Here is a 23,535-nt window from a genome sequence, read left to right as displayed (position 1 = left end):
GAAGTCCCTCAGCTATTTGGAATGCAGCAGAGAGCTAGCCAAGCAGGAAACGAAAAAGAGCCTCTGAGCCGACAAAACACATTTCAATTTGGCCGTGCACTGCAGTCTTCAGATTTTTCTGATATGAAATCCTCTCAACCCACACTCACAACTGATTTGTTTGTGCTTGCTTTATTTTTTTATTTTTTTGAGATGGAGTCTCACTCTTTTGCCCAGGCTGGAGTGCAGTGGTGTGAACTTGGCTCACTGCAACCTCCACCTCCTGGGTTCAAGTGATTCTCCTGCCTCAGCCTCCCAAGTAGCTGGGATTACAGGCACCCGCCACCACACCTGGCTAATGTTTGTATTTTTAGTAGAGATGGGGTTTTACCATGTAGGCCAGGCTGGTCTCAAACTCCTGACCTCAGGTGATCTGCCCACCTTGGCCTCCCAACGTGCTGGGATTATAGGCCTGAGCCACCATGCCAGGCCCTATGCTTACTTTATACTGGAGTTCAATAAGCCAGGTGATCTGATTTCCCAGGCATTAGCAGAACTGCAGCAGTGCATCAGGGCAGTGGTGAGTCATCCAGTCAGTACAGATCTTTAAGGCACAAAGTATGTTTGAGGCATAGGGGAGATAAAGACGTATAAAAAATCTCTTCTCTTTAAGGAGTTTACAGTTTTGGGGTAGACGGGTGTTGGCTCAGTCAAGGTTCTTAGTTTCAGACAACAGAATCTATTCTGTCTAGTTTAAACAGAAAAGGATTTAATACAGGATATTAGGTGGCCTGCAAAGCTTTCAGGAATGCCAGGGACTCAAGCTTGGCTGCCAGAGAACCAGAGAAGTACCTGGCATGGCATAGGGCTCTTTTAATGGAATCCCCTTTGTCTCACTCCTTGGGACTCAACATTCCAGGAACTAGACAGCAGAGCCTACACCACAGCTGTCCAGATAAACAAACACCTCCACCACTGTGCGGGTGGGAAGATCCAATGCACCCCAGCATAGTCACCACCTCCTGTAACAACATCTGCCCTCTACAATCCTGTGGGTGCATTTGCTCCATAGAACTTGGGTCTTGCCGCAAGGGAGTCAGTGTATTGTTTCCAGCTGTCTAGCCTTGTGGAAAAGAAAGCACACTGGAAGGAGGTTGAAGTGGGTGTTGAGAAAGCCGGTATTTGGTATCTGCCGCAGATGTGGCCAGATAATGAGAATCCAGTGAGCCAAGTCCTGCTGTAGAGTTGTGTTCCAAGGGCTCGCTCACGGTCCGACACAAGCACAACAAAGGGAGCACAAAGTGATACTGGAGTGCTGACAGTCAGGGAGAAGATCACAGGCGAGAAAGAGAAAGCGCAGAAACTTCAGAAGCATGAAATGATGCCGGGGCCATTTCATTTAGGAGCAAATAACGCCGCAGAAGGTAGTCACAAAGGGCATCAGTGTAATAGAGCACAGTAAAAAGAATAGCTGTGCGTGATCCTTAGCCATCAAGGAAAGTTTAGATTGCATTCAGGAGACTTCAACTTGAAGGCAGAAATGTCTCAAACAGGCTTCTGAAGGATTTCCACAAATAACAAGGTGCATTTTCCCTTTACAATGTGTGCTACAGAACTGAGACATGGAAATCTGGGGACTTGTGTATTCTGTGTTATTATTGATTATACACCTTTGTTCCACACAGTATCAGGTAACGGAGGTTTCATGGCAGCATCAGAGGTCTCTCACTCCCCAAATGAGTACCATGTAGGCCAGGGACTGTGAACCCTGAGTATCCTTCCTATAGGAATCAAGTCTCCCGAAAACAGAAATGCAGACACTTTTGGAAGACGAGCACATTGCTTACAGGGCAGCAGTGGCTTTCTCCTCTGTGTTGTATGAATGCAGAGAAGGAGGAGCTTGAACCTCAGGCATCAGGGCACAAAGGAATCCATCTAAACAAGCAAACAAGTTCAACTAAAAAAAAAAAAAAGTCCTCATTCTTACCAGAGTTCAGATAAATCTAGGAAAGCTCAAAGAAAGGAGGGAAAGAGCATCTGGAGGAGGGAGTGTTCGTTATGAGGAAAAGAGTCGTTTCCACAGAGACACAGACCAGTGATCAGTTTTTGAACCTGAAAAGCTCAAAATGCATTTATGCACCTGTATAACTATTTATAGTCATATATTGATGTATTTATAGCTATGTGGAGGCTGGCACTAAGGCCCGTTTCCTTGTCCCCAGTCCAGCTTTTAGTTCCCATTTTTCTGCCTTCCGAAACTTTCCTGTCCTGAGTTCCATTTGATCAATCATTAACAAGAGTCTTACCGACAACGCTAACTATTATCATTAGTGTTATTACAAAGGTCCTAGCGTCCCTGTCTTGAGCACCTCCCCTGTGTCAGGCCGCATGACTAGGGAAGAGAGCAGCAGGAACTTCATCCGTCCCAGGTCTCAACCCTGCATCTCTCACTTTGTACTCTACGGGGGGGCCACCCTGTGTCTCAGAGTTTAATTGAAATGCTCGTCAGGGAGACTTCTTTTTTTTTTTGGAGATGCAGTCTCACCTTGTCACCCAAGCTAGAGTGCAGTGGCATGATATCTTGGCTCACTGCAACCTCTGCCTCCCAGGTTCAAGCGATTCTCCTGCCTCAGCCTCCCGAGTAGCTGGGATTACAGGCACCCGCCATCACACCCGCTAATTTTTTGTAGTTTAGTAGAGACAGGGTTTCACCATGTTAGCCAGGAGGGTCTCGATCTCCTGACCTCATGATCCACCCGCCTCAGCCTCCCAAAGTTCTGGGATTACAGGCGTGAGTCATCGTGCCCGGCCAGTCAGGGAGACTTCTGATGGGATTTTTAGTCTTCCCCTCTCGGTATTTTAACAAGACCCTGTGGCTTCACTGAGCCCAATGCCAGATATTTGGTTTCTGGAAAGTTCAGTGCTTCGGTAGGTATTTTCTTCTTTCCTTGCCAGACCCCCCAGGCCAGCTGCTCTGCATCCAGGGGTAAGGCCCACTGAGGGCCCCACTCCAAAGACACAGGCAACGTATTCATGGGGGCACTGGTTCTTTTCCTTAGGGAAGCACTAGCGTTGGGAAATAAACTCACCTCTATTCCCACGTAGCCATTATGTGCACAATTACAGTTCCAGCAGGTGTCACTTAAAAGGGTGAAACCCATTAAGTGTTTAAATGAGAAAGCAGAAAGGAGCCTCTGAGAACTCCCAGGAAAGCCACTCTGCAGAGGTGGAAGAAGGGAGCACATGGGACCTTCCCTGAGCATTTCTTTGCCCTCACCCTCCACCCACCATGCTTTCCCGTAAGTGATCTCATCCCAGCCTGAGGGCAGCCCTTGGTACAGAAGTTAACAGGCCCTTTGTGAGCTAATGGAGAAATTGAGCTCAGCCCCATGCAGTGAATTGCCCGAGGCCTCTTAGCCAGTAAGAACTAACATAAGATGCACATGCCTATACAGGTAATGCATGCCAATATCACTCATCATTTCAAGTCCATTGAGGGACAAACCTTCCCTTAGCTTTTTCGCCAGCTTTCAGGGTGCCCAGCACGTATCAAATACCCAGTAAGTACTTGACAGGCTTCTTTATAGCAATTTTATCCCCATTGTTCAAATGATGAATGAAGCGTTCAGAGGAAAAGAAGGTCAAAGGGCAGAAAGTGCCAGGCATATGCAAGCTTATTTCAATTAACTTTTAGAGTACAAAGTGGATTTTATTGCCCTCATTTTACAGATATGGAAACAAGTCTCAGAGAAGTGAAGGGACTTGCCCGAGGCTAGTTGGCTGTTGAGTAGCAAACCCTATATTTGACCCCGGGTCTGCCTGAGTCCAAACTCTGTGCTCTTTGCACTCCATTGAACAGCCTCCCTTGGGATCCATCACACTGCAGCGGTAACTGCTTCCCCTGGCACAGCCATGTGGGAGGTGAGTTCAGGGATGCCACCCCTCAGTACAACCTCTTGAAAGGGTCTCTCCCTTTTGCTCATTGGAAGGATCCAGACCCTGGCTGAGTCAGAAGAGCCTTCTATTTGCTGGAATCATGTAAACTCTATTTCTGAGCCATCTTAACCAAGGTTTGCCCACTGAAAGTTCACAAAGGGCCACCTGGAGGTGGGGTAGGAATACGTACCAGGGCTCTACTGGCCCACAGGCCTGCTTCTACCTGATAAAACCCCAACTGGTGATCTCCTCTCCCCATTCACAGCACCCCCCAACCTTCCCACCAATATGAAGTGCTAATACCTGGGTCCCTGTCTCCCTGTCTTGCCTAAATGCCTCACATTCTGCTCCATCTGGAAACCAGGGGTCAGCCTCAGGCACAGATCTCTCACCCTTTCTGTGCCATCACTCACCAGGTTTTATTAAGTTCGTCTACCATCCTCACTCAAGTCCCTTCCTCCTTTCCATCCCCCTGCCTCTTCCACAGTCTAGACCTTTGCAGCAGCCTTCTCACTGGTCTTCATAGCTCCCTTTCTGTCCCCATCTTCTGTATAATTATGGATGAGCTTTGTCAAACATTTACTTTAACCATCCAACCAGCCACCCAACCTTCCATCTGTCCAATACATGTTTACTGAATATATGCATATTTGCTGTGTGTCAGAGTTCATGCTAGACTTGGGATGCAGAGCTAGATCAGAAATAGACCAGTCTGTAGTGGTGGAGAGAGATAAGTAAGTAAATAACATTGTTTGGAAAGGGAAACCCAAGGCATGGTGTCTAACTCAGTCTGGCAACCTCAGTGGAGGCTTCTAGAGGGGCTGGCATGGGGTCAGGGCAACTGTGCATATACAAAGGCTTGACCCTGCATTGCCCATGTGGAGAGCTAAAAATGCCCAACAAGGCTAGAGGGAAGGGTGGTTCCTGAGAAGGCAGAGACCAAACCATGAAGTTCTTTGTGCTGTGAATCTGGAATTTCACTTGTTGGCAATGGTACACCCCAGAGAGTTTTAACCAAGGGAGTGCCATGGGCAGGGAGCCCTAAACCACTCCACTCTCCTGACCTCACTTGGGTGTCCTGGTGAGCTTTTGCCCAGGTTCCAGCCTCCAACCAGATCACTGATTCACCTCCTTTTCTGGCTGACTGAGGATCTACCCAAACAGCAATTTTATTCTCCCATACATTGCTCACCCACAAGAGTTCCGAATCACCCTTGGAGAAATTCCTTTATATTCTCCCACTGTTCTGGACACCATGTGTCTTAAATATTAGCACAATTCACTGGACTGGTGCCTGTTGAGTGTGTGAATGGCGAATTGCTTTGGGATGCACTCAGCAGCTCCTGCCTCACCACATCTGCCCATCATCCTGGAGTACCTGGTAGGAGCAGATCATAAACGGGCCAGCTGCCACCTTGTGCTTTTCTAATCATCTGTCAAAGAAATGGAAAACTCACTCGTGGTCACTGCTGAATGCAGATGGGGTCAGTGCATGTTGGGTTTGGAAGTAAGGAAAAGGAGGGGCACAGGCTGGGGCTGCCCACGCACGGTTTCTGCACCTGAAGACTCTGTCCCATCATGCTCTCTTGGCCTTAACCTGCTGTTTCTTCATGCCTCCTGCTAGCCTCTGTACTATCTGAAACAGTCCTCACCAGCTTCACTTCAGGGCCCCTTACACGTTACTGACTCCACAGAAAGCATGACCCAGAACTGTGAAGAACCGGGTTGGAACCCTTGGCTCTATGACCTTGGACCAGTAACTTCCCCTCTTGGAGTATTGAGATTTTGTATGTATTTTTGTTTGTTTTGTTTTGTTTGCTTTTTCTTTTATTTTTCAGACAGAGTCTCACCCTGTCACTCAAACTGGAGTGCAGTGGTATGATCTTGGCTCACTGCAATGTCCACCTCCAGGGTTCAAGCAATTCTCCTGCCTCAGCTTCCCAAGTAGCTGGGATTAAAAGAGTGTGCTACCACGCCTGGCTAATTTTTCTATTTTTAGTAGAGACAGGGTTTCACCATGTTGGCCAGGCTGGTCTTGAACTCCTGACCTCAAGTGATCTCCCTGCCTCAGCCTCCCAAAGTGATGGGATTATGAGGCATGAGCCACCACACCTGGCCCCCTCTTGGAGTATTTGTTTTCACATTCAGTTGCACTCAGGGCTAATGCTGCCTGCCTAACTTAGGTTTCAGAGCTGGGTGAATCAAATAAGTTAGCAGGTGAAGAAGATTTATAATTGTCACAAATTGCCACAACTGCTCTGAGGGTAGGTATCATGATCTGTATTTGATAGATAAGGACATCGGAAGTGTAGAGATGTTGAATAACTTGGCTGAGGTCACGCAGCCAGAAAGTAGATGCCCTGGATGTACGCCCCCTGCTGCTAAGGATCATGTCTGATTATTTTATCCAGAATGCCTGAAGTCATGGCTGGTACATAATAGGTGATAAGTAAGTACTCTTCAATGACTGCCTTCAATATACAGTGACCTTTCCCCACCATCTCAGCCCTTTAAATACATAAAAAAGGTTACTAATTTAGATGTAATGGTATTTTATTTTTGCTCTAATTTGTATTTCTTTGATTACTAGAGAAACTGAACATTTTTTCCATGTGTGCATCCACTTAACATACTTCTTGAGTAACCCAGCCATATCTGGTTGCAATTTATTTGCTGTGGTCCTGAATTTTTTCCCTCATCAATTTGCAACAGATCTTTATTGAATGACTATTAACCCTCTTCTATCTTCCATGCTACACATATTTTTCCAGTTCCATGTCCCTTTTACTTTATTTTCTTTCTTTTATGTTATGCAGAATTATAAAAATTAATTTCCATTTTTGTTAAGTTATATAATCAGCATGCAGAATCCCCAGCCAGGGTTGGAAGTGGGTTTCCCCAGGCAACACATACCTTTTCCCCAACCCCAGTGAGTCTGGTGGGCTGAAAGACACATCCAAGGCGGACTGGCGTTGCAGCCCTCAGCCTGAGGGCTCTTGTGAGGCAGCCAGAAGACAAATCTATTGTACCATAAACATGTGGTTGGCTTATATGTGTGTATTACACACTCGGTTTTGATCTTAGTCCAAAGGCCCAGTAACTTGCCTTTAAAGCTCTACCTGGTAGCTCTCATCTCCCTGCCCACTGCCTGTCTCCATTGTCATTGGCTGAATGTCACAGGGCTCAGAAAACATGAGGCCTGGGATACTTGCTGATGCTGACAGTAAAAAATGCCTTAGATCACACTTTACTTTTATAAAGTGATTTGCTATTTGTTTTTCAGTAGGTCCTCACAGTAAGCCTCTAATAGCATTGTAAGTATTAATATTATTTCCATTATCTGGTGAAGGAACTAAGGCTCAGAGAGGTTGTCCGTCGTTCCCAAGCTAGTCACAGGCAGAGGCTGGAGCCCATTCCTTGGGTTTCAGAGCTGCTGCTGTTTCTGCCTTATCAAATTACTTATTGGCGACCGTTCTTGGAGATGGCCCCGACCGCTCAGTAATAGAGCAGGGGCAGTGTTCAAGGTCAGAAGTCTAGTCTAGAAAGACAGGGGCCTTGCCACAGCTTTGAAGCTCGTAGATTCTAAACTTTTGGAGAAGACCTTGCATAATACACCATATGTCTCTTCCAGCCACATGGAGATAACTCCTCCAGAGAGTGTGGGGTGATGTCCTGAAAGAAGGAACAGTGGCTAAGGATGACCAGCGTGTCCTGAAATGGTCTTCGAGGTGTGGCTAAAATGCCAGCTTCTTTGTCAAGCCTTCCCTCATTAAACAGGCTCTATAACTGGTCCTTGAGAAGTTCATAATCTACCTGAAGAAACAGATGCATGCCCAAATAACTGTAAAGGATGTAGAACCAGCCTGGGAAATGTAGCAAGACGCCATCTCTACAAGGAAAAAAAAAAAAAAAATTAGCGAAGCATGGTGGTATGCACCTGTAGTTGCAGCTACTTGGGAGGCTAAGGCAGGAGGATCGCTTGAGCCCAGGAATTGCAGGCTGCAGCGAGCTGTGATCACACCACTACACTCCAGCCTGGATGACAGAGCAAGACTTTGTCTCTTAAAAAAAAAAAAAAAAAGTGTAGGAAATGCTTCAGCAGTATCACTTATTCATTCAGCACGTATTAAATAACTGAGTACCTGCTGTGTGTCAAGCACTGTCCTTTCAACGTAGCAATAAACATAACAGACCAATATCATGAAGCTTCTTTTCTGGCGGAAGAGACAAACAATAAACAAGTTAATGAACATATAATGTCCAATGCTGAAGGGTGGGGGTGGTAAGCAGGGTGGTTAAGAATAGACAGGAATGTGCAACGTTGCACAGAGAAGACAGGATTCAATTACGTTTGGAGTGGTAGATCAGAGAAGACTCCCAAGAGGAGGCTTTTTTGTGCTAGGCTTTGACTTCTGAGTGGAGTTTTAAGTTAGCCAAAGGGAGGAATGGCATTTTTGGCAGAAGAAACAGCAAAAGTATGGACATGAAGCTACGAAAGGATATGAGCATGTTTGGAAAACTGCAGGCAAATCTGGTGTGGAAGATAAAAGAGAAAGAAAATTCAGGACTTGATGCTGGAGAAGTCGGTTGTGGCCAGACTATGAGGGCTTTGTGGTCTTCTGAGGGTGGAAGCTAGCAGAGACTGCGTAGATGCTGCCGGGACAGCAGAACCCGTCTACCAAGGCTGCTCCCTGAGCTTCTGGCCAGGGGCCCAGTAGGAGTACAGCCATGGCTTCTGCAACCAAAAAATGGTTAAAAATGTAAGGGACGGTTCATCCCAATAGTTCACAACCCCAGTCTTATCATGAGAAGAACATTAGACAAATTCCAATAGTGGAGCATCCTACAAAAACCTTTCCAGTACTCAAACGGTCAAGGTCATCAAAAACAAGGAACATCTAAAAAATTGCCATAGCCAAGAGGAGCCTAAGGACACATGATAACTAAATGTAATGTGTCCCGCATGGGATTCCGGAGCAGAAAAAGATATTAGGGAAAAACTAAAGAAATCTGAATAAATTATGGACTTCAGTTAATAATAATGTTTCAATATTGGTTCATTCATTATTACCAATGAAGCATACTAATGTAAGGTGTTAATATGGGGAAAACTAGGTGTTGGGTATAGCAGGTCTGTGCTATCATCGTGATTTTTCTATAATCTATAACTGGTTTAAAATTTTTATTAAAAAACAGACTTTTTTTAAGTTGGAAAAAAATGAAGTGGGGGAACATATGTAACCTCCAAATTTTCTTGTTTTTTTTTTTTTCATCTCTAGAAAGGACCCTTTGTTTTCCAACTTGGCTTCTCCCCTGGCAAATGTGTTCAGCTTCACCAAGGTAGAAATAAGCACGTGTGTCTGCGTGGGTGGGCACGTGAGGTCTGAGAAGGTGGGTGGGGATGGTGAGGTGGCAACCAAGTCTGCACTGGAGTCTCGGCATTGGTTTCCTCCCTGGAACCAAGAGAGGTTTCCTGGGAGGTGAGGCATGCGACAGTTCATTAACAGCCCTGCTGTTCTGCACCTGGTGGTCCTTTCAGTTCCTGTGGGAGACATTGGTCTGGGACACTTGGGTCAGTAAATAAAAGGCCACCTGTGACAAGGGTCTGAGCAGAAGCAAAAAGCAAATGTGTCCTGGCTCTGGGATTCCAGAGTGCCCTGTTCTGACAGTGGGAAGCTGACCTGGGCTGGGAAGCTGGCCCACCACCCGAGGGGCCTGGTGCATGGAGAGCTTGCAAGTCTTTGTCCCTTCATTTCTAGTGGGCTTTGTTTTGCCCTTGTCTCTTTCTCAGTCCCAGCCTGTGTCGGTCTGTTTATAGATACTTTTTTTCACATCCAAATTCTTTCTCACTGACAAAGGATGCCCTGTCTCTCAGCAGTCACTAAAATGTCTTCTCATTGTATTCCTGACCCCCTCTTCTCTCAATAAAGAATGATTTTCCCCACCCACTGGGTTTAGAAGGACAATGCTACCCTCTACAGTTGTAGGTATCTACACAGACATGACCAAAGAAAGTCACATCCCATTAAGATGTCAGTGTTCCACCAATCTACTGACAGGTGTCTTTCTGGTCTGCCTCAGTTTCGTTAGACTCCAGCTTTCTTGCAGTGCCTCGAGACACTCTAAGCTGACAAAGCTTTCTGAGGTGTCGCAGCCAGTCTCCTTGGCATTCACTGACTTGCTGATGGCCTCTCCCACATTTGTTTATCAGCCGACAGCAAAAAAAGTCCATGCAAGCTGACTGGACTTATGGGAGAAAGAAGCAAAAACCTGCTTTTGTGTTCCCCCATTTCTCCTTCCAGGGCTGACTCCCCAGTCTCCCAGGGGCCCCACCTATCACTCTTCCCTCTTGGGCTTCACTGCAGCGGTCAGTGCTGTAAGGGGCTCTTTATCCCAGCCCAACACTGAGAATCTTTGCACATTCACTGTCCTCGAGGTCACAGAGTGACGCTCCTGCCTGCAGAGTCTTTCTCAGCACCTCTATCAGTCAGAGTTTAGGCAGGAAGACAGAAACCACTCTCGACCTTTCCATTGAGAGAGTTTAATGTAAAGAATTGGTCAAACAGTTGACAAAACAGCTAAGAAGCTAAACAGTACACGTTTCAGCCCAGAAATCACCAATGACGGCAATGACTACCACACCTAGGCTGGAGGGGCAAAGAGAGGAGATGATAGTTCCAGATCCCAGAAGCTGCAGAAATCCAGCAGGAGCTAGAATCATTTTGTAGGGTGACTCTCGGGACCTGAAGCCACGGGGGTTATGTGGCCACTGCTAGGGATGTTGTCAAAGACAAAGCAAAAGGTGAAGATACCCTGGCTGCTGTCTTCTCATCTCCAATCTTCTGCCAGGGACTTTCTTCAGCCCGACCTCCCCAGAAGCCAGTCGGCAAGGGAACCTGAGAAATGTAGCTCCTTGCAGAACACAACAGAGCAGACCAGCATGGGGAGTGGATCTGGGAGCAAATACACAAGTGACTGGCGCAGCATCCATTCAGCCTGCCCACTCCCACCCACCCACTTTAGTTGGCCCCCACCTGTTCTAGAAAACTCCTGCTCTTTTCTAATTTCTCTGATCAGACAGCTGGCAGCTTGATAAAGTCATCATGTTTTATAAGATCTCCTGGATAGAATAAATGAGGAAAAATCAAGAGCCTCTTTTACTTCGGGGAGGGAGTGAACTCTACAACACTGTAGTCATCAAATCTTGCTCAGGAGTATCATCGCTGTCCCTAGTCCTTCAGAGAAGAGCTAGGATGTTGCCTTTTACAGTTCATTCATGCTATGGTGGCTGTCCCAGAGGCTCAAGTGTACTTTGAACAATGATCTTCTGCTCTGCAAGACCAAACCCATAATCTATACCCCATTATCCAGCCACATTCTGCCCGTGAGGGCCTGTGTTCAATGGTTATTGCAGGAGGCTGGTAAATTGCTTCAGGGGACCTTCGGCTCAGGTCTGAGATGGTTAATCAGTTCCAGCTTGCCTTCCCTCAGAGTGCCCCTCTCCCCCTCTGTTAGCTGGGAGCCCTTGCTGCTGGTACAGCAGCTCTGGACAGAGGCAAATGTGGAAAGAAAAAGTCTAGGGACAGAGCAGAAGAAACAAAGGGTTCCTAAGTTTGTACAGCCAAGAAAATAACATAAAACACGATGAGGGATTTGGCTGAGCTTTCTTGTTTTGTTTTGGAGCATTTCAAGGGGCCAGGCATGCAGTTGTGTTTGGATTGGGAAGAAAGGCATAACTGTGCAGAAGAAAATCTTTTTCAGATTTTATTCTGGCTGTTACCAGATTAAAGAAAACACCAGGAGGATCAAACTGTGTGAATGTATGAAGGCTGTTGCAGCCAGACAGGAGGGACCCTGTCTCTGTCTTCTGGGGACATGTTTGGGCAGCATTTAGAAGCAGTGGGCCTGCTTGTCTGTCAGCTACCAGTCTGGTCAATTCACCATTACCTGGATCCATTCATATTACTCATTTTCAGAACTTTAAGATGATGAGCATGATCATTATTAAATATTATAAAAATGTTCATTAGGATTCTTGGCTTGAAGTGACAGAACCATCATCCCTCCAAACCATCATACTCCAAACAGAAAGGACTGAGCATGGTGGCTCACGCCTGTAGTCCTAGCACATTGGGAGGCTGAGACAGGTGGATTGCTTGAGCTCAGGAGTTCGAGACCAGCCTGGGCAATGTGCGAGACCTCATCTCTACTAAAAATACAAAAAAATAGCCAGCATGGTGGTGCGTGCCTCTGGTCTTTAGTAGAGACCTCATCTCTACTAAACTTACAAAAAAAGTAGTCAGCATGGTGGTGCACACCAGCTACTCAGGAGGCTGAGGTGGGAGAATTGCTTGAGCCCCAGGAGGCAGAGGCTGCAGTGAGCTAAGATTATGGCACCACACTCCAGTCTGGGAGTCATGGGAGACCCAGTCTCAAAAAAAGCAGGACATAATACCATCTCAAGAATCCAAGAAGCAGATGAACCCTCCAGCCAGAAAAAAGGCAGAGATGCAGGAGAATTGTGATTGGAACTCTAATTCTGTTTAGAGTTTTTTCTGACCCTTTCTGCTGCTCCAGTCTGCTTTTCTTAGGCATGTAAGCTTCCTTCTCTCACTGCAGACCTGCTTTCCTCACTCTATGGATTTCCTAGGGCTGATGTAACAAAGTGCTACAAACTGAGTGGCTTAAACAGTAGAAACGTATTGTCTCATAGTTCTGGAAGCTTTTAAGTGTGAGATCAAGGTGTCAGCAGGACCGTGCTCCTCTGAAGGTGCCAGGGAAGAATCTGTCCCGGCCTTTTCTTTCTCCTGGTTCTTTGGCTCGGGACAGTGTGAATCCCATCTTCACCTGGGATTGTCCCTGTGTGTATATCTGTCTCTGTGTCCCAATTCCGCACCCCACCCCGCTATTTTTTTAGACAGGGTCTGGCTCTTGTTTCCCAGGCTGGAGTGCAATGGCGCAATCTTTGCTCACTGCATCCTCCACCTTCCTGGTTCAAGCGATTCTCCTGTCTCAGTCTCCCAAGTAGCTGAGATTACAGGCATGCGCCACCACGCCCGGCTAATTTTTATATTTTCAGTAGAGGCGGGGTTTCACCATGTTGGCTAGGTCTCCAACTCCAGACCTCAAGTGATCCACCCGCCTTGGCCTCCCAAAGTGCTGGGATTACAGACGTGAGCCACCCCACCTGGCCAATTTCCCCCTTTTTATAAGGACACTAGTCATATTAGATTAGGGCCTGCCCTCATGACCTCATTTTAACTTGGTTGCCTCTATAAAGACCTTATCTCCAAATAAGGCCCCATTCTGCAGTACTGGGGGTTTGGACTCCAGCATATTTTCTTTTTTGAGGATACAATTCAACCCATAACACCCACATGGTCCACAACAGCTCTCAGTTTTTGCATCTTACAATTTGCACTACTAGATACTACATTCCTTCTTCATTTATTGATTTCAGAAATCCCAGGGAAGAATTCTAATTGGTTCATGTTTGATCAGGTTCTGGTCTCCTCAAGGGAAGAAATGGGGTCTGGAACAATGACTAACTTGGCCTTGTTAAGGTGCCCAGCCCTGAACCAATCAATGACAGCCAGTGAGGCAGGATTGTTTAAGACCGTGACAATTGTCATGGGACCCATGAATCTGTCAGATCAGCCAGTTCACGCTGGGTGCACATCATCCTCTAAATCATAGAGAATTGATAGCAACAAGGGGTTCATCCTGTCTTATACTCCACATCGTCTGTGGGCAATCGAGATGGTGAGAGGAGAGGGCTTTCTGCTCATCGTAGTCCCTGGGGACCCAGACTGACAAGCCATCCCAACCGTGCTGAGAGAGCTCTGGAGGGTCTTGTATTGGCAGTTAAATCTTAACACCTGAAAGCGGTACACTTCTACTCACAATTCACACCACAGTTAGTGGCATGGCCCTATCAGGGTGGACATTCTCACCGTGTACCTGGAAAGTAGAGAGCCAGAAATAATTGACACACAGCACCTATGACTGTCACAACTCACATGGTGGGAGCAGTGGGAAAAAGGTTCCCAGGAGAGGGGAGATGCTTCACCAGAATATGACGGGGTGCTGCCCAGGGAAACTAGTGGACAAGGGGCATCCTAGGCCAAGGGAAGAGCCATGGAAGCCATGGAAGACAGAGTGACCTGGCTCTGAGTGTCTAGAGCAGGGCATTCTAGATTTTTCCACCTCACTGACATGCTCTCTGAAGGAGATGCTGTTCTGTGTATGCAGTGAGGTTTCTCGGTGAGTTTGTGTGTGGGTGTGTATATGTGTGTGTATGTGTGTGTTTTTCCTTTTCATTGTGAAAAACACTGTGGTTTAGCTGAAGCATTCAGGGTCTGGGGTGACAATGGCCAGGGACTGGGCTGGAAAGGTGGCCAGGCTGGACAGTGAAAAGAACTGCTTGATATACGGGAGAGTTTGGATTTCTTCTCCCCAGTGACAATAGGGGAGCAATAAGGGCTTTGAACAAGGAACAGGAGGGTCAGGTTTGCATTTTAGAAATATCACTGACAGTATAATATGTAGGAAGAAATCAAAGAGCACTAGACCTAGGCAGAGCTCAGGTCACCCCTGGGACTTAGTGGTGGAATCATCTAGCCTGGAGACTCTTTGGCATGGGAGTACAGTTGGGTTTGCTGGGCGCAACAGAGATGGCTTCACGGAAGTGTTTGTGTCTGCACTGGCTCTTGAAGGATAGATAAAAGAGGGTCTAGTGGCTTTGGAAGAAGAGAAGGCTTTGCAGGCTGAGGACACAGCAGAGCAGAGGCCCAGAGGTCTGGGACAACTCCAGTCATTGAGAACTAGAGTGTGTGTTTATCCTGCACTTTTAAATCCCAGAATCTTTGATGATGTGCTTGAAGGGGTTAAAGGTGGACATTGGTTAAATAAAAGCAAGTTTCAGAAAATTGAAAAAACTCTCCACAGACACCATAAACTTCATCAGGCTGCTTTTTAGCACTTATGGCTATTTGAGAACTATTTTCTCCCCTGCCAGTGCTTCCTGTTAGGCCATTTTTACAGGCAGTTCTTGCATATCCTCTAAACACATGATCTTTTTCAAATGAGAGCCCGGTATCCTTTTTTTCTATATTAAATTTTACTTAAGTTCTGGGATACATGTGCAGGATGTGCAGGTTTGTTACACAGGTAGATGTGTGCCATGGTGGTTTGCTGCACCTGTCAACCCATCACCTAGGTGTTAATCCCCACGTGTATTAGCTGTTTATCCTGATGGTCTCCCTCCCCAAACCCCCTGACAGGCCCCAATGTATGTTGTTCCCCTCCCTGTGTTCATGTGTTCTTATTGTTCAGCTCCCAATCCACCTATGTGAGAAAAGTCTAATATCCAGAATCTACAAGGAACTTAAACAAATTTACAAGAAAAAACCAAGCAACTCTATCAAAAAGTGGACAAAGGACATGAACACACACTTCTCAAAAGAAGACATTTATGTGGCCAGCAAACATATAAAAAAAGCTCAACATCACTGATCATTAGAGAAATGCAAATCAAAACCCCAATGAGATACCATCTCACACCAGTCAGATGGTAGTTATTAAAACGTCAAGAACAACAGATGCTGGCGAGGCCGTGGAGAAATAGGAATGTTTTTACATTGTTGGTGGGAATGTAACTTGGTTCAACCATTGTGGAAGACAGTGTGGCAATTCCTCAAGGATCTAGAACCAGAAATGCCATTTGAACCAACAATTCCGTTATTGAGTATATACCCAAAGGAATACAAATCATTCTGTTATAAAGATACACACACACGTATGTTTACTGCAGCACTATTCACAATAGCAAAGACACGGAACCAACCCAAATACCTATCAATGATAGACTGGATAAAAAAAAATGTTGTACATATACACCATGGAATACTATGCAGCCATACAAAAGGAATGAGATCATGTCCTTTACAGGAACATGGATGGAGCTGGAAGCCATTATCCTCAGCAAACTAACAAGAACAGAAAACCAAACACTGCATGTTCTCACTTATAAGTGGGAACTGTTATCTTTTCTCTTACACTGGTACATCTGCCCCATCTGTTCCCCTTGACCATCTCTCTGACAGACGTCCCTGCCACAGCACAGATCCTCAGTCATTTCAAACATAAGACTACACTTGGTTCAGATTTTCACAGCACACCTATGCCTCTGAAGGATTCATGAGTTTGCTATGAGTTTTCCATTATGAACGCTGAAAACGTTGAGAACCACTTGTGTGTTTACAGAGAAAGAACCACAAGAAAGAACACCAAGTGGAAACCAGGCCAGAAGAAGGCAAGCAGGCTTCTCCCAGCTTCCCTGCCCTGGCAGAGGCAAATACACACAGCCTTACCAGGGCATGTCCAGAGCTGGCTGGCTTGACCCACAGAGGACCTGTAAAAAAAGAAAAAATAAAATCTTTTCAGGTCTTCATGAATGAGGACTCTCAGTTAAAAATTCATAGGAAGATTACATAAAACCATCTGCTGCCTTTATTTCCCCTTGTGTGTGTTAAAAATATGCAGCTGCTCACTGCAAAACATTCCATTACGCTGTGTGGCTCACGAGCTGCTCTTTGACGTTCAGGACAGAGAGGAGGCAAGGTGGGAGGGGAGGCGGGGGTGAGCACGCACAGGGATTTCCACCTGGCTCTGAGTGTCTAGAGCAGGCCATTCCAGATTTTTCCACCTCACTGGCGTGCTCTCTGAAGGAGATGCTGTTCTGTGTATGCAGTGAAGTTTCTTGGTGAGTTTGTGTGTGGGTGTGTATGTGTTTTTTTTTCTTTTTAATGTGAAAATTGGTCTTTGAGTCCACAAGCAGCAGCTGCAGCTACCATAATTAAAATGAAATAACCTGCTTCATCCAGTCCTTAGAAAGGCTTTAAAAAAATCCATATTCTAAATGGACTCAGGAATGTGGTGGATCTTCTCTCCCTGTTTACTTGCAACAAGTTTTATGGCTTTACTTTTCTCAGGAGTCAGGAGAAGCGTATTAACCTTTACTGAGCAATTATCCTGATCCCGGGCACTATGCTGGCTTGTCCCAACTGCACAGACAGGATTTGAATCCAGTTTTGATGCTTCATTTCTTTCCCCCGTGACATGCCCCTTCAGGATGCCTTTGAACTGTGGATCTCTCCACCTGGTCTGATTCTGTCCAGATGCCTGGGAGGATTGGCGTTATTAAGATGTTATTGAAAATGTTGGCACATATAATCAGCTTGGATCAGAAACCAAAGCTCTTAGCCGAGTAAAAAGGTGAAGTATTTTGTGCTAATAATTTACGTGATAATGAGACGGTTTTCAGAATATTGGATGTGCTCCTAAAGGTGTTGCTTAAAGTCACTCTTCAAACCAGGCTGGGACCATAAAAATCCCAGAACTACAGACTCTGTAGTTTATACAGATCTCAAAATAAGGTAGCTGAGGTAGAAAGAGACAAAACTATGTGCTGAGAATTGAAGACACAGTGGTCACTGTTTTCAAGGAGCTCCCAGTCTGGTGGAAAAGAAAGTTGTAAAGATGAATAATTATAAGACACTGGTCATAAGAGCTAGCTCAAAGATATGAATAGTTTGCTGTAGTTTTGGCATTTTTTCTCCAAAAATCCATTTCTTCAATTGGTAAATTTGTGAGGAGGAAAGCTACCTCCCTGAGAAAGCAATGCCCATGATGTTGAACATTTAAGACTGGAAGAAATTATTCTACATTATTATGTATGTACTAAGGGTCAGGTACTTATTCTCTCTAGTCCATTATTTTTATTCCTATTTAATAATAAAGAAATGTAAAAAACTAAGTGGTTTGGCCAACACTGCACAGCTGGTGACTGGGGGAGCTGTGATTCAGCCCCACTCTGCTTCCAAAGCTCCACCTCTTACCTGTGCCAGGCTTCCTCTCAGCAAACCTGAACCCTTGATTGTCAAGTATAGAACACACTTATCACTGTGTCCCACGTTTAGAATGAGGATATCTTTTTATTTTCCTTAAACAAAGTTTTAATAGCCGGCATCTTGATGGGAGGGCATCTCCTCCAGGCTGCAGGTGCGATGATACGGTTCCGAGTGCATTAGGAGCCCTCTGGGCTGCCTTCCCTAAACGGGGGGTCAGCCCAGAGCACAGGAATGCTGAGTTTCTCACTGACATTCTGCAGGGCCCCAGCAGATTCCTGGGTATCCAGAAGATTTTCTCCTGGGTTTCTGTGTCCACTACTCCCAGTACCACGGCTTAGCTGAAAAGGGAAAGACAAAAACTAACACTCCTTGCCAGGGAGGAGGGTGCTTTCCTGCTACCTTTGCAATTCTCTGCAGTCAGTGTTGTTGTTTTGGAACCTGACTTAACTCAAGGCATCATCTTATCTCCTTGATCTGTGGTCACTTTAGGGGAATCCAACAAAAGTAGAGGCACTCTGCATTTAATTCCACCTGGGCCTTCCTGAAAGGCAACCCAGGAAATGATCAAGCTCCACATACCCGTGGACGGGCGGGAGATGCACTGGGAGAAGAAAGACAGTTGTGTCAGGTACACGGTGTCATGCACAGGGTTAGAGCTTGCTTTATGACTTGCCTAGAGAGCAAAAGAATAGGGTTTGGATCTTGTCTCCCTTGCTTCCTCACTAGGGGATTTGGAGCAGCAGCTTAGATTCCCCAGAGTCTCCTTTCTTCATCTCCAAGTCTGGAAGGATAATGCTTGCCTCCTGCAGTTGTTTAGAAGGCTGAATACCATCAAAGCACCTAACAGCCTACCCAATGCCTGGCACACAATTAGGAGCTCCCTGCCCCAGGCAACTCCTCTTCCAGTTCATATTGTGCAAGGCTTGCCACATTCATCTTCCTAGAGCAGATTTCCAGTTAGGTCACATCTCTGCTCAACAGCACTCAGAGGCTCCCTATTACTCACTGAACAATGACCACATTCCCCAGCCTGTTGAGGCGCACATCTCTTGTTGGGTGTGATGTCCTTCACTCCCCTCTGCACAGCTCACACACGCTGGGAAGCTGAGCTCTACACTTGTTCTTTGTCATGCTTTTACCTACCATGGCTCTCCTCCCTTATGTGGAGTACCTGCCCTGTCTTCATGTCCCCTACCTTATACAAAGTCTGCTGCAAGGCAGTCTTCCATGATTTGTCAGCCATGGTGATCTCTCCATCCTCTGTTCACTCATTAGTTTCTGTCTGCATCTCTCTTACAAAACTGCCAAACATTATAGTTCTCTACGGCCATGTCTTGTTTTTCTTGCCAGCCTATGAGCTTCCCAAAAGCAGGATTTGCTTCAGAATCATTATTGTATTCTGCCCAGCAACAATCCTCGGTATATGAATGAATGAGTGAATATGTGAATGAATGAATAATGCCATAATCCCTTCCTAAATCAATTTCCCCTCGACAAAATGCTAGCACATAAATACTTTTAAAACCTTTCCGGCAACCAATGAGCATTTTAGTTTCATTAACTGTCTTTGTATTGCCTACTGCAGGTACTTTGAAAAAAAGGGAATTTAGGGACAGGATTTGAAAAGGAAATAAACAGATTGAAAGACTGAAGACAAAGAGTTGAGGTTTTCCCTGAAGCCTTGGCAAGGATGAGGGCAGAAGAGGAGTAAAAACTGCAGCTCTGCAGCTTCTTCAAGGGGGAGGGACCATAAGGCACAGGTGAGAAGCCAAGGCACAAGCTTTGGCCTGAAGCTATGAGGGGAAGGGAGAGATGATGGAGTTTTATAACCCAGACACAAAAAAGGGGGCTTGAGAAAGAAATTTGAGTGTTTCATCCAAGCATCAAACATACATATCACTTACGTGACTAGGACCCCAGCAGGACCCTTGGGGACAAAGCTAACAGCTCTGTGTCCTAAAAGCCATCAGACATTTGGCACTTGGGGACACCAGAGAAAGTACCTTGTCCCTTGCCCATTGTTATAGCCAAGGAAGCCAATTTCCTGCTGTCTTTGCAACCTGGCGTGGGGTTGTGTGTGTGTGGCAGGGGAGGGGGGGGTAAACTTCTAATGAACAAGGCAGGGTAATAAAAATTAAAGGTGTAATAGCCATTATTGCCTATTTGAAATGTGTAAAATAATAGTCATATCCTGCGTGGTGTACTGCCTATTTTTAATCTTAATGAATATAATATGATTTATAAGGACTTTTCTAAGTTTACTCCCAAACTCTTGTTAACTCTACTTGTGCCCATTAATTTTCCTACCCTGGCCAGGCATGGTGGCTCAAGCCTGTAATCCCAGCACTTTGGGAGGCCGAGGCAGGCAGATCACGTGAGGTCAGGAATTCGAGATCAGCCTGGCAAACATGGCGAAACCCCATCTCTATTAAAAATACAAAAATTAGCTGGCTGTGGTGGTGGGCACCTGTAATCCCAGCTACTCAGGGGGCTGTGACTGGAGAATCACTTGAACCCGGGAGGCGGAGGTTGCAGTGAGCTAGATCATCCCACTGCACTCCAGCCTGGGCCACAAGAGCAAAATCCTCGTCTCACAAAAAAAAAGAAGAAAAATTCTACCCTGAAGGTAGTTCAGGAGCCAGTCTCCGGAGAGTACCAACGGGATATTCTGTACTTGGCCAGAGGCTGGTGAATGTTCCTGCCTAATAGAATTACTGTTTATTCAAAATAATTTGCCATAAAGAAACATATTAAATGTAGATAAAGACAACAAAATTTTACAATTAAATGCATGTTGTTTTTCATGGGAATTACCAGCAATTCCTCACCTTATAATAGACAGTAATTTTTTTTTAGCTAGGATCCTAGATCTATTTGGGAAAAATGAATTCAGGGAACTTCTCAAATAATGGCTTTTTGGGGGGTTAACCTCCTATGCCTAAGTATACCCTTTATGCCTTAATCTTTAGCCTAGTGGGTCTCTTGTATAATAAGGCATTTTGTAGTATTTTTTATGGGTGAGTGTGGCAGTATGGGGCAGGAAAAGTACAGGGACCTTGAATCTTTGAGGGCCTATGTTCAAATTCCTATTCCTTCTCTTACAATGACCTGAAGCAAATGACCTAAAACCTTAGCACCTCCCCTTACCCTTCTTTTGAGTGGGGTAGACTTTCTTTTCTTCATTTGGAAAAACCTTTATTTTGTACAGGTATCTCCTTAGTCCCAGAGTCCTATAAATCAAATTTATAGTCATAGGATTCTAGGGCCAGAAAGGACCTCACACGTCTCCCAGTTCAGAGTTTCTTTCTTTCAAATGAGGAAACTGAGGCTTAGAGAGGGGAAGTCATTCGCCAGAGGTTGCAATCAGCAGCTGGGCCGGAACCGGAACTCTTCTGTGTAAAGACCTCTGTCCAGGTGACCCCAACACTCCCATGTGATATATTAGGGGAAGATCGACCCATTCCATAGATCAAGTGCCTTAGTCCATTTTCTGCTGCTGTAACAGAATGCCACAGACTGGGTAATTTATAAAGAAAAGAAATTCATTTAGCTCAGAGTTTTGGAGGCTGAGAAGTCCAAGAGCATGGTGCCAGCATCTGGCAAAGGCCTCCTGCTTCTTCATCCCAAGGGAAAAAGCGGAAGGGCAAGTGAGCACATGTGAAAGAGAGAAGCATGAGGGGCCAGCCTTGCTTTGTAACAACCCACGATTGCGACAACTCATGCACTCCTACAAGAATGCATTAATCCATTCGTCAAGACAGAGCCATCACAACCCAGGCACCCCCATTAGTCCCTACCTCCCAATACTACCACACTGAGGAATTTAGGTTCCAGCACTTTTGAGGAACACATTCAAACCATAGCAGCAAGACAGTAAGATTCAGAGAAGGTCAGTGACTTATTTGTCTGGTGAATCTGTGACGGAACTGTTAACGGGGGCCACTGGCTACTAACCCTAGACCTTAACCCCGTGCTCCACTCCCTGTCTACCCCCTATCACAGTATGCAGTCAATCCTTTGGGCAAATAACACTCAGTTCCTACTTTGCTACAAGCCTTGTGCCGGGTGCTTGGGTTGTAAAAACGGCAGATCTTCAGTCTCTGTCCTGCAGGGTTCGGCTCACTCAAGGAAACGTGTGTAAACAATGATTTTAAGACAAGACCATTACTCCCATAGCACAAGATGAGATGGGAGAATAGAGGAAGGTATATTCGAGCCTCTCAGGAAGGCTGCATAGAGGAAGCATCTGTGTGGGATTTGCAGGGTGCTAGGACCCCACTTGCTTCTCTTCATTGCTGTGGGACCAGGAACAAGCCTCATTTTCCCATGCTGTGTGTTTGCAATGACTGCTGGAGTGGAGGGTCTGTGAGAAAGGATTGGGGCATCTTGCCACCTCGCTGAGTTGGATCTGTGTTCTCTGCTTCAACAGAAAAGATCCCGCACAGTCCTCCAGGATCCAATGGCCTGGGAGCGAGGGCTGCAGGGCCCACGAACATTGCTGACTCTTCAGAACGTGCTGACATGGAGCCAGGTCAGTCCCCTTGTCTGCTCTGATTTTCCATCATTAGCTGCAAATTTGTGGCCTTATGAGAAATGCAATCTCAGACTCTGAACATTTGCATGTTTTTTGGTTGGAGGCTTTTGCGGCTTGGCAGCATAGAAAGTAGAGGAGGTCTGGCTAGAGTAAAGGTAGCCTTATCCTGGAGCAGATGCAGTAGGACTGGTAGGTGGCAACAGTTGCTGGAAACCAACCTGGCAGCCATCATGGTGGGAGGGCAAGGTGGGCAAGGATCGGGCATCCAGCAGTTATGTGATGGGGGTGCTGGCAGCAAGGAGGTCACATGTGGGTCTAGGACCAGAGAGGCAGCAATGCCAATCAAGGTCATTCTTGGGTACAGGAGACCAGGGTGCAGGGCCCAGAGTCTGGTGGCTATATCTTGAGCTGAACTGGAGTGAGATCAGAGGCACAGTGGGGAATGGGATACAGGGAGGTGAGTGGAAGGCTGCCCAGAAGGCAGGTGGTCTGGAGGCCAGGTCTGGTGGCTAAGATGGCTCTCTAGAAGCCTTTCCTCATATTGCTGTGCAGAAAAGCAATAAAAAAACAGCAGGAAACTTCTGGGTTCTATGGGAAAAGTGGAATGATGTTTCAAGCCACAGAAGGAACAGAGGAGTGAAATTGTAAGTGAAAGCTGGTCACATTGAGGGAGGCTGAAGATGCAGAGGAAGGATCCAGGGAAGAGGGAGCGTGGCCTTTATTGAAAGCCTACTGTGAACCTACTAGGTACCAAGCACTTTTTCTTATTCTTCCAGCAATCTTTCAGGATAGAAATATGAGTCTTGTTAGGTTTAGTTATGCTGCAGTAATAAATTAACTCCAGAATCCAAGTGGCTTAACCTAGCAAAAGTGTATTTCTTTCTCATGCTACATATCCATCGAAGGTTGGTGGAAAGCTTTGCTCTACCTAGTGGCTTAGGGACCAGGCTGATGAAATCTCTGCCCTATTTTAGGGGTACGACCTGGCCTGGATGATTGGCCACTTTGGTCTCTGTAGCAGAGGAGGAAATCCCTGGAAGGTTGAACATTGACTCTTAAATGACTTGCTCCTGAAGTGACACACTACACATTGGCCAGAACTAGCCCTGTGGTCCTGCCTGATTTCTAGGATTCCAGGAGATGTGGGAAGACATGGATATTTTAAGAGCAGTAACT

At 46.0% G+C, this 23,535-nt stretch overlaps 1 protein-coding gene across 1 annotated transcript in view; it reads left to right on the top strand.

Moving 5' to 3' along the window:
* TENM4 (teneurin transmembrane protein 4) overlaps positions 1-23,535 on the top strand; it is an 800,850-nt gene that overhangs the window by 203,181 nt on the left and 574,134 nt on the right. Inside the window, exon 3 of the mRNA XM_026446989.2 lies at positions 22,255-22,356. The gene's annotated coding sequence lies outside the window, so the exon portion shown is untranslated. The remainder of the gene's footprint in view (positions 1-22,254; positions 22,357-23,535) is intronic.

Source organism: Piliocolobus tephrosceles, chromosome 13 (assembly GCF_002776525.5).
Source record: "Piliocolobus tephrosceles isolate RC106 chromosome 13, ASM277652v3, whole genome shotgun sequence".
Lineage (NCBI taxonomy): Eukaryota > Metazoa > Chordata > Mammalia > Primates > Cercopithecidae > Piliocolobus > Piliocolobus tephrosceles.
The sequence above is the reverse complement of the archived record's forward strand: the minus strand, read 5'-3'. Positions and strand labels throughout refer to the sequence as shown.